Consider the following 9,299-nt stretch of genomic DNA (forward strand, 5'->3'; position numbering starts at 1 on the left):
TTCTGCTTGGAATCAGACGGACATCTGAAGCGTCGGGACATGCAACACAAGGTTACCTGTCCCCATTCATGACATATAAGATGCAATGTTCCTAACATGCATCTAGCATTATGCAATATTCACAGCGGATAATTTTTTTTTTTTTTAGCAATACTATGCACCAAACTTATAATATCCCAAATACTTACAACATACTTCATACATAAAGACATACTAAACAACTGAGATCACAATACTAGTCCAAAATGGTTGTGAACAAAAGAGTGCTGGAGATTGAACTCCACAAAATACAAGTAGTAACCTAAGGCAACTACATCTAAGTCGCACCATCGCTTAGTCGACCGTTTCCAGTTGGTCGATTTTCGGTCCTCCTTCAGATCCAGTAACAAGATCTACCATTCGGGGGGAATGGTAGTTGGGACTACCACAGTGAGATTTGATTACAAATCTCAACAAGTTAATAGAAAACTTTCACACAGGTTAATGATACATGCATGGCAGTAAAAGCATGAATGCATAATCAAAGTCATAAGTAAGCATAACATAACTTGACTTATAGCATGGCATAAATGACATAACTTGAACTGAAACTGAAATATAGCTTGACGTGACATGGCATGTACGTGAATTTAAAACATAACATGGACCTGAACATACATAATTTGAACATGAACTTGAACATAACAGGAACCTGAGCATGACATAACATAAATGTGAACGTAAACATGACATAACTTGAACATGAACTTAAACATAACATGATATAGACATGAACTTGAAACATATTCTTGTCTCATGGGGTCACCATGCTTGAGTAATCTTATCTCATGGGGTTACCATGATTGACATGAACGTAAACTTGAACATAACATAACGTGAAATATGACTTGAACGTGAAATACATGAACTTGGAATCTTTTTCAATAGACTTAATCATAAAGTGACCATATGGGTGCTACACGGGTCTCCTTAAGCCGTGTGTTCCTGTAGATTACCGCATCACAACACAGGTGTCTATACCAACTGTGAGTGCGTTAATACGTACTCCACAGTTGTTGTGGCCCCACGTATTCTACGTGTCACAATTGCTGTGTCTCACGCAGTGTATGCTCCACAGTTATTGTGGCCCCATACTTCATGCTCCACAGTTGTTGTGGCCCCATGAATTGTTTGTGCCACACTTACTGTAGACACACATAACATAATGTGTGGCTCCATTGGCGTTAGTGCCTGGTGCGCTCCGGTGACCAGCAAGTTAGGCCCCATTCGCAACCTGTTGACTGTACTTCGTCAGCCCAGGAAATTTCACACCTATTTAGATACTCTAGCATGAACAAAGGATTTCACTAGGATATTACCCCATCCTAGCGCTTAGGGTCGTGATTGACATGAGTAACTTAACTGGCATACATGACATTTCGCAACGTGGCTTGACATGAACGTGACATAAAAGACAGAAGTCCTGACGTAGCGTAACGTGACGTGAACGTAAGATGACAAACATGACATACTTTGAGACATAAATGTAACAGAAAATATTTCATAACATGGAGTACATCTAACAGACATATCTCGTGACATGACATAACATGTAACAGATAATATTTCGTATCATGGCATAACATATAACAGATGGCATACGTAATGTGACATACTTGCAACAGATAGTAACATGTGATAGAATATATTATGTAACAGATAAGATTTTTGTGACAGAATAATTCATGTAATAGATAAACATGTGATGGCATGGCATGACATCTACAACAACATACGAACATAAATTGTAATTCTCTTACCCATCACATATACAGTAAACTGATAGTAAGTTAAGAGCTAACTTACCTCGATCGTCGCATTCTACGAGAATAAGCGCGAAACATGAGAAACTGTAAGAGGATATTCTAAAAAGTTAGAACTTTAATTACTAACAATTAGAAATGTAAAAAGAGACAATTTAGAATAAAATTACCATTTTGCCCTCTATATGTGTGAAAATGACTATTTTACTCCTAACTTAAGGATTTTACATCCTAACTCCAAAAATTACCAAAATTTACATTCCACATGTAAATTTTGTCCTAGACTCACATAAAAATTTAGAAAAGTTTAAAACCAATCACAACTATGGAAAACTCACAGTGGCCGAAACAATCATAGACAATTTCTCTTGATTTTGGTTGCAATTTCTTCCATCTTCAAAACCCATGATTAAACCAAAATTTTGTAACAAGGATCTTCCTATCCTAAGTTTAAAAAAACACTTAAAATATCCATTAAGAAAAACTAATCATCAACACCAAACTTTTTGTAAAAAGACCCAAACTTTTTAACAAAAAGTAAACCCTTAAATCACAAGTTTTGACCTTAATAAAAACATCTTCAAGAATTTCAAAAAAATCAAATCTTACTTCTAACATATTCATAACATCATCCTAAGATCAACCATGCTTTTAAATCGTCAAACAAAAGCCACCAAAAATAACAAAACAACACTTGGAGTTTTTGGTTTTAAACTTAGTCCAAAACAGAAACTTTTCTCTCCACTAACTTTAATCAATCTCTTGATCCATGGCTTAAACACATGTGATCTTCAAACTAAAACATATCATGGTTTACAAATGTGTCCTAAAGAATATCCAACTATTAAACTTAAAATCACATGGCTAAAACTCAATAAAACATGGATCTAACCCAAAAACATCAAATCTTAGGTCTAACCGAAATCCTCTTGCATAGAAAAATTATACCTTTAAAAATAATACTAAATATCTTCAAAATAACATCCTAACATGTATATAAGAGGCTTAGGATCATCATATAAAAATATCAAAACCTTTGGAATAAGATCAAACCACGAAATATTCCAACTTTCACAAAACAAAAATTGTTTATCAACTTCCAGTTTTCAAGTTTCTAAATCTAAATAAATCTATCATCAAAAGCTTTATTCATGCAACAAAACCTCAATAAACATTCATAAACACATGCTAAGAACACTCCATAAAAGTTTCGGACCAAGATATGTTCATTAGCTTGGTCAAAAATTCCAAAACATATCATACTCTCCAGTTTCACGCCCAGAATGACTTTTCCATGGCTAAATTTAATTTGGACCTATCAAATGAGCATGTAATGAGACTAATAAGATATCCACGAAAACTACACTAAAAGACGAACAACTTATGTGAAGGAATCATTGTGCGAAAATACTTATAATGGGTCGAAAATGGCCACGTAAAAAGACCCAGAACTCTGTCCGAGAGAGCTCTTTTGGGTTTTCTCTCTAAGAACGGGGTGAAGAAGTGATAAAATGGAATGAAATGTGCCTTGCACGACTTTAGACTCCTGGAGGGGCAAGTTGTGGGTTTGAAAGACCCTTGATTGGAGTTGCCTATGTGACATAAAGTGGAGAATAGTGAGAGGAATGGACTGCCTGTAGCAGCTGTGAGAGATGGAGGTTGATGGAGTGGATTTCTCCTTCACATCAAGGCACTATTGGGTGCAGCCAATGGCAGTGGATGGTCTGCCATATGGGGGAGGAAACTTCTCCAAGAAGCTTTGCCAAGGTGGCCAATTTCGTGGGCCTTGGTGGGCCCCAACCAAGTGGGCCTCAATTTGGGATTTAAATGGGGTTTGGTTAGGGTTTGAGATGCTATCAAGTCCAAAACCAATTTTTATTGGCCCAATCAAATTTCTAAGATTTAAAAGGTTAAATAATGATGTCATAACAAGGATTTGATTAATTAATAGCATGTGGAAGTGATTTAATCAAGTGATTAAACACAATGATAAAAATCAAGTTAGAAAGGGTTTGGAGGCCAACTTTAGGGTTTGGGGAAACCGTTTAGAGTTTTGGTTTCAATCAAGCTTTTGGGGTTTCAATTGGATTCCCACCATTTAGGATTTCACTATAATTGAAACATTCTTTGGTCTGGCACAATTTAGTTGATTAGATGAAACAAATCTTTGCTTAGGTGGCATGATCTCACACCTTGACTTCCTTCACAAATCCATCCAATGGTTCCTCATGGTGCCAAGTGTCTACTACTATTCATTATGTGTGGCTAAAATCTTGTCAAGTGTCCAAATAAAACTCATCCAACCTAATTTGGACATTTCACATTGTGATTTTGAAAACACACTACTGGGTGCGCTTATCGAGGTTACTATTTACTCAAAAAAAATACATAATAAACTTAGTACTGAAAAATTCTAAATATTCATATTAACCTATAGTGAACATCGTTTACTGAAATTCAATCTCGAAGTGCCCCTAAAATAATTTTACAATTTCCAACAAACGTTTCGTCCGGAATTATGAAAATAGGCTATTGCGCCATAAAATCCTAAATAATCTACTGAGTCTAATGACGTAGACCATAACACATTCTGACACTTCTAACTACCTCAAATAATTAAACTCATAAATCTAGCACCATAGTGAGTGATAACACTGATTATAATGACAGACTAAAACTTGAGCGATTGGTCGATTAGTAAAAACTTGTTGGACTTTCACGAGAGTCCTAAAGTCAATAGAAATTCCACCAATGAATTTCTAACGGGCTGTTACATCCTCCCCTCCTAAGAAAAAGACTTCGTCCTCGAAATCGACGCAAGTATAAACATAAAACACGCTCAAAATAAGAAGTTGCTTACCAACCTACTGTCCATCACCAGATGCCTCATCACGCTCATGGGGCAGGTAACATTCTTCTTGATGTAACACTTTCCTCTCGTAGTCAACACTATTTTTACCTATAACCATCAAATGGTTACACAAAAAAAAACTAACACTATAACATAATGGTATAACACTCCCAAAGGTTATTGCCTAAACTTAATGACTTCTAGGCTGACCTTCTAGGATACTGAATCCTTGCTTAAATGAAATCACTATTCTCTTTACTATTCAAAGAATTATCCACAACGTATATATGTATATACCATTCTTAACTCTCTCACTCTCAGAACATATCAATTTGGACTGGAAGCCTTCCACAAAGTAGGTCAAGTCATACCAACATACTCTCCACATCTAAAACTTCGAGTATTCACGCAGTTCAATTTGAAAGAATTTAATCCATACACAACTGAATTCATTTTCTCTATTTCCTCAAGGAATTCTATTTGTCTAGGACTAGCTTACTCCTTCATAATCACAACAAATCGTTCCTCCTCCTAGGTAGTACCTCAATAAACGATCAACTATTAACCTCAACTTAAGACTTTCTCTCTTATGATTAGCATAACTCTTCTATCCATCATTCTGACTCTAAACGAAAGGATCTGTTCCTACATTTCATGTATGTCCTCATGACCAAGATTTACTACCCATATAAAAGTCTCCAATATAATGATAATTTATGTTTTCCATAAACACAATGCTTTACCAAGAACACTTAATGGTAGTTGAATAAAACTACTATCATAAGCGAATCCTACTACGGCCAAAGCCTCTCCCAAGCACTTTACTCTTCCGAACATAAATTCCTTTGGATCCTCAAAATCAAGACAACTTCAAATATGCGAAATACAAATTCATCAAGAAAGTCATGTTAAAGAACAAGTATGGAATGAAGAAAGGCCTTGAGCTCATATGTTAAAGAACAAGTATGGAATGAAGAACGAATATTTATGATAGAAAGGTCATGAAAGTCATGTTTTAAATGATGTCTTTTTGTAAAGGTCAAATGCATAAGTCTTGTGTCCATGCATTCATTGTTAAGTTTGCTTTTATATGCTTATAATATAAGTTACATGTTATATGTTTGCTTATTGAGATTTCTCGAAATCTCACTGTTGTATTTTTCCACTATCATTCCCCTATTCGAAATGATAAAAGTTGTGATAGGAACCTAAGAGGGTGCAAATGACAAAGCGCAAGAGAACGGCACTTCCTCCAGAGAGGATCATGCCTAAAATAGCCATAGGCCAAACCGAGCCTTCTATCTTGGACCACATAGAGTCTATTGATCGAGCAGTCACTAAGATACTACAAGATATTGAGAAGTTTAAGAGATCCCATAATCGGGATAAAAGATCAGGCTTTAGAGAAGCGCGTGAAGCCCGCATCTCACTAAAGTTAAAGACTTATCTTATGGGACCATTTTTGAAAAATGATTTTATGTTTAGCTTTAATGTTTTGGTCTTGTGTTTCTTTTGGGAGTTCTTTGGAAACTCATAACAACTATGATGACTCTTATGGATTATAAAGTACTTTTGAGATTTTATGTATATTTTCGATACCATGACTATTATTCTATTATTTGACTTAAGTTGACTTTCTATTATGATATACTGTATACTGCTAATTATCATTAAGTGTATTGCATCTTATCTATCATGTATGAGAGGTAAGTAACCCAGGTGTTACATGTCCCGACATTTCATCTCCCCCTCCCCCAACATTGGGTTTCCACCTTCGAGCCCAATGCCAAGCCCTCGTCAAGCCCTCGATGTCCGACCACAGACCCACGTTTGTAAATCATCTCCATTGTCCCTTCCTTTTCGTCTCTCCCTCACTTCCCCCCTCGGTCTTTCTTTTTCACATCTGTCAACCGATGTCGCCCCTTACACGCTAGGTTTCCACACGACGCCGTCATTGGCGATAAGCTCCTACCTCGGTCTCTCTCTCTCTCTCTCTCCTCTTTGTCCGTTTCTCTGTTTTCTTTCTCTTAAATCCGCAATTGTCACAAGCCATCCCTGTCGCATCCCAAAACCCTACACCGCCAGCATGTGGTCATCAGTAAGTTTCTCAATTTCCCCTCTCTCCCTCTCCAACCATTCCTTTCATTTTCCCCTCAATTTCTCTGTTTGTCTCTTTCATCTCTCTCTCTCACTCTTTCTCAACAGCCTGATGTTGTCGACAGAAACTCCACCGCATTGTCACCATAACCCAGTCAAATGGAAGTTTCACGCTGTCAAGCCAAATCGTACATTGCACACCCCTACCCATAAACTCGAGATGGGTCAAGCTGGATAGTAGGTAAACCACTAGACTTTACTAGTGTGGAGTTAACTTTTGGTTTGATTAAGGTTGGGAATTTTAATGGATTTAGGATATTTGGCAAGAATCTGAGCATGTTAAATTGGCATTGTTGGGAGGGATTTCATATGAGTGTATGCGTAGTGGCATTTGTGGATTTGTACAACTAGGCCATTGTGAGGTTGAGGTCTTGGTTAAGCAAGCATTGGGGATTTTAGTAGTTGTTTGATAAGGTTCAAATGGTATATGGTCTGTATGAGTGATCATGATCTGTTTTCGTGGAGGTGCTGTTGAGTGAATTTCAGACAGGGAGGATGAGTTGTGATTGGATATTTGTTATGGGTTTGTTGAGTTGAAAGCAGAAATTAGGTGTGAATGCCTCAAATGGGTAAGGTTCGGAAAGTTATTTTTGTGGTTTGGAGTTGAGTAGTAACAGGGTTAGAAGAATTGGAACCATGGAATTATCATCGTGGAGTTATGAAGTTGTGTCGTCTTATTTTAGATGTACTAGTTTTATTCTATTAATTTATAGTTTGTATTAATTATATTTAGGTGACAATCGTTATTTACTGGCACTGTTATGAGGAAATTCAGAGAAGTTGAAAAGTTTAGGTAAGCGGTGCTCCTATACCAGACTTTGTCTAAACGGACTGGGATTGATTTTATAAAAAACTTGTATATTTTATTATGGAACATTCGAAACAACCTCGGTCATTTTTCTGCATAACTCTTTGTATCCAAATAACCAAATAACATACTTTATGTCTTGATTGGTCATGTAGACACGAGCATTTCTTGCATTATGTTCTAAACTATATAAAAAAAGTGTATATGAAATCTGAAATTTTGTACATGGTTATATAAATATGATCTATATATAATGTTCAGTACTCTATTATGATAAGGTGTTGCATTTGAAATGCACTCTGGCATGACCTTTTATTTCTGTTTTCGTTCCAACCTTACCACTAGTGTAAAACTATGGCATATGTTATTGTGTTTGTATCAACATCTTTGTTTCTGAGTGCATTCACTTTGGAAACAAGGTGATTTTCTGTGTGGTCTTTCCTATGTGCACACTTGAGGCTCCAAGAATGATGGAGGGAAGATTTCACTTCTCTTTCCACCCGGTTTGGCCACTAGGGATAGCACAACCCTACCACGAGGGTTAAACATAGTTTATATTCTGATATGATGCTGCTCAATTATGTTATGCCTAAGGACTTTTGTATATAAATATTTCTTAACTCTCACTTTGATATTTTGATAATATATTTTGTTCTACATTTTATAGCTGGCTTATATTTACATAATAGTATATGTTTACTACTTACTAAGTTATTGATAAATCACCCAATTATCTTCAATAAGAAGTGTGAGCGAGACTAGTTGGGCATAGTGGATTTAGTACCAAAGGGTATTATGGATTGTTGGAGAGTCTTATTATGTAGATTTGATTTTTGTTGATTTGGTATTTGGGATGTTGAGACTTCTTGGAGTTGCTGATTAATTTTGTTAGAATGTTTCCTTGATGTCCTTGTAGAGGAACATGCATGTTTAGTTTGAACTAATGAGATTATGTTTTATGGAATCATTGGAGTATGTATTGTTTGGAGATGATTTTTAGGTAGCAGAAACTAACTCTTTGACCTTCCGAATATGGGACGTTACACGACATGCAGCAAAGGTACTGTATCAGATATCTCATTATATGCCAAAACCCATAGTATCAAACGGCAAAGTTGGAGGAATTTTTTGCAAATCATTTTCTTCAAACTCTTCTAGGACAACATTACCCTAAGGTTTGTAATTATTCATATTGTCGAGTTCAAAAAACGTTGCATTTGGGGTTGAAAATACCTTTTATAGGTGGACTTAACAATCCGCCTAATTTCTTTCACAAAAACAGATTCACTATAGAATTGCTTGCAATAGATATATGTATACGATAATGATAGAGGCACGGGGTCTATGTACACGAGACAGATTCAAAAATAATATTCTTACTATTCAAATTAATAATGAAAATACTGTTCATGAACATCGCATCTTTAGCAAATTTGTATAGGTGTATAGCTTTATTTATTCTCCAATTATGTCGAGCCAATAATAGCTTTATTTAATGCTAGCTTTGTTAGCATGAAATCAAATTTGTGCTTATTTGGACGAGTCAGTGCATCATAATTTTCCATATGATGTATCAAATGATTGGAAAGTTATCGTTTTTTTTTTAATTCAACTATTAATTATTTGATAACACATTATATATTTATGTAATCTGCAATTTTTTGGGCAGTTAAGATAGTTT

At 35.8% G+C, this 9,299-nt stretch overlaps 1 long non-coding RNA gene across 1 annotated transcript; it reads left to right on the forward strand.

Moving 5' to 3' along the window:
* Positions 1–6,416: 6,416 nt before the first annotated feature.
* On the forward strand, positions 6,417–9,299 carry LOC108987134. The gene is made up of 3 exons (XR_001995490.2): positions 6,417–6,751; positions 6,859–6,991; positions 7,544–9,299. It is a non-coding gene; the product is annotated as an uncharacterized LOC108987134 (long non-coding RNA).

This window comes from Juglans regia, chromosome 2 (genome assembly GCF_001411555.2).
Source record: "Juglans regia cultivar Chandler chromosome 2, Walnut 2.0, whole genome shotgun sequence".
In the NCBI taxonomy this organism is placed as follows: Eukaryota; Viridiplantae; Streptophyta; class Magnoliopsida; order Fagales; family Juglandaceae; genus Juglans; species Juglans regia.